This window comes from Chondrus crispus, genomic scaffold (genome assembly GCF_000350225.1).
Source record: "Chondrus crispus Stackhouse genomic scaffold, scaffold_11, whole genome shotgun sequence".
NCBI lineage: Eukaryota > Rhodophyta > Florideophyceae > Gigartinales > Gigartinaceae > Chondrus > Chondrus crispus.
This window is the reverse complement of record NW_005178983.1, coordinates 197786-200368: the sequence shown is the minus strand read 5'-3', so window position 1 is coordinate 200368 and position 2583 is coordinate 197786.

Sequence of the window (2583 nt, the reverse complement as noted above, 5' to 3'; positions counted from 1 at the left end):
GATGAGGCGTATAACTTAGTGAATATTTGATAACACCAGTTCCGGCGTCGATGGCTAGCGATGTCGAGGACGCCTTCAATTTTTATCATTCGTCCTTGAGAATGCACGTCGAGCAATCTTTCGGCATGCTAATTAAGAAGTTTAGGATTCTGAAGATGTTGGAATATTCAGTCAAAGACTCCGCTGAAATTGTAGCAATTGCAATGAAATTGCACAAGTTCTGTCTCGAGAACAGTGACAAGGCTCGCTTTCGGGTTCCCAGGAGTCGTGGGGAGTTGAGGGAAGAGCGTCGTATGATAAGGAAATGTGGGGAATGGTACGAAAGTGGGAAACAAGTTTATTTGGAAACGATGGGGCGAAAAGGAGGGTCTACGTCAGTGAAGAGGGATATGCTGATAGAGATTGTGCGGGAGGGGCGTTACACACGTCCGGTGGTTGGGCCCCTTCGAATTCCCAGAACTGTGCTGCGAGCCGGGACGTGAAATGGAGCGAGTATTAGTGGTGGGACATTTAATTTGATAGACAACGAAGTCGACTCACTTTGTAGGAGTGAATCACTCCTACAGAGTGAGGGGTGGAGGTGGGAATGACTATAAAGGCCCTCATGGCCTACATTATTTGTCTTCAACTTGAAGTCAGTGATATTTGCTGCTGTGCACTCGCTCCTTCTGCAGATGAAATTAGTGACACTGGAGTAGCAAGCCCTTGTCTGGCCGCGCGCCTGGCCCGCGAGCGGGCCTCGCTCATCCGCGAGAGCGTCGCCCTCCCGGCCCGCTGGGACGCCGCCGTCGTCTACCGCCCCGCTCTCGAGCCCGGCGACGCACTCGCCGCCGTCGTCTGGCTCCACGCCCTCGACGAGATGGAGGGCCCCGACGCCGCGCAGCTCTTCCGCGCGCTCGCCGCCGCGGACGCCCCGCAGATGCGCGCGGAGCTCGCCGCCGCGCTCGCTAGCTACCCCGCCCGCAGCAACGCCGCCGCCGCAGCCGTCGCGGCGCTCGCGGACGACCGACACCCCGGCGTTCGCCGCGCCGTGCACGCGGCCGTCGCGCAGCTCGCCGCCGCGGGCGTCCTCGCGCCCGCCGAGCGCGCGCAGGGAGAACGCACGGAACGCACGCAGCCACTCGCGCTGCCGCACGTGCTTGACCGCCTCTTCGACGACGACGCCCCGCCGCAGCCGCGCCGCCGCCGCGCGCCGTCGTGGGTCATGGACGCCGTCGCGGAGTGCGTCGAGGCCATGGGCAGCGCCGCACTGGCCGCCGCGGACTTGCGCTACCTGGGCGGCGCGAGCCCTGCGGAGGTGGTGGAGGTGCGCGCCGAGGAGCTGCAGAGGGGAAAGGTGCGCGTGCCGCTGTTCGACGGCCTGCGCTGGGAGGAGGTGCACGGGCTGTGCACGCTGGCGCTCGTCCCCGCGGCGTATGAGATGATGTCCGTGCTGGACGGCGGCAACTTGCCGCTCAGGTTTGTTGGACTCGGCTGGCTCCTGTCGTTTGGTGGCCTGGTCGCGTACCCGCAGAGCGGGGAGCTGTGGATGAAGTTTAAGGAAACGCTGGACAAGCACTCGGTGAAACAGGGGTAGCGCGTTACGGAATTCTGTGTGTAAATACCGTAGAGGCAGTTTTTTTGGAGTTGTGTTGTGTGTGTTTGACACACACACACACATAGCGCGTTGGCGACGCGGACGACGTGAGGCCGACGTTTAGTTGGGAGCAAGCCGGGTTGTAGGCGGGCGTCTGTAAGGCGCGGGAATCTGAAAGTGTCGGCGCGCGAAGCGCCGGGCAGCCCTCCCTGACGGCAATGTCGGGGAGTGTGCCACCTCGCGTGCTTCGCGCCGGCGTGCATCGTCCGTGCAGCCTGCAGCCGCGGTGCACGGGCATCCTCGAGGACGTGTGCGCAGCCATTCGCGGCGCGCCCCCTCCGCGCGCCCCTCGTCGTGTCACACCCCCGATTCCACACACCCGCGCGCCCGGAACAGCGCCGCCGTGCGCTGCGCTGGCACACCCATGACGTCGCCGCTGCGCCTCGCCCGGAACAGCCGCAGCACAGCACCGCGCTGCCGCCGGCACACTGCCCGCCGGCACGCATGCCTGGCCTGGCAGGCAGCCGCGGAAACTGGCAGCTGCCCGTTGCGCATCCGGCTATTTCTGCCAGAAACAAGCTTGCGCGCAGGACGCTCGCTCCTCTATATGGAACCTGCTGCTGCTGCTGCCGCCGCCAACATCGTGTCCGCCTCCGTAATACTTGTACCCTTCGAAGGGTTTGTACCGTAGCGAAACTTTGCAGTAGCCTGGGAGAAATCTAAATTCAATCGGTGCCACGCTGGCACCGATTGAATTTAGAAAATCTCCGAGATTTTGCGGATGACGCTGCTGCCACCCACCACTCCCGCTTCCACCCACCGCCGCCTCCTCGCATCGGCGCGCGATCCCCGCCGCCGCCCACGCCCTCCCCCTACCCCATCCGCCTCCCACGCCCTCCCCCTACCCCGATCCGCCGCGCCGCCATGCCGTCCCCGCACCCGCCGCTCCTCTCCTTCACGGCGGCAGCGGCGGCGCTGCCGCCGCGACGGTCCGCGCGCCTGCTTGC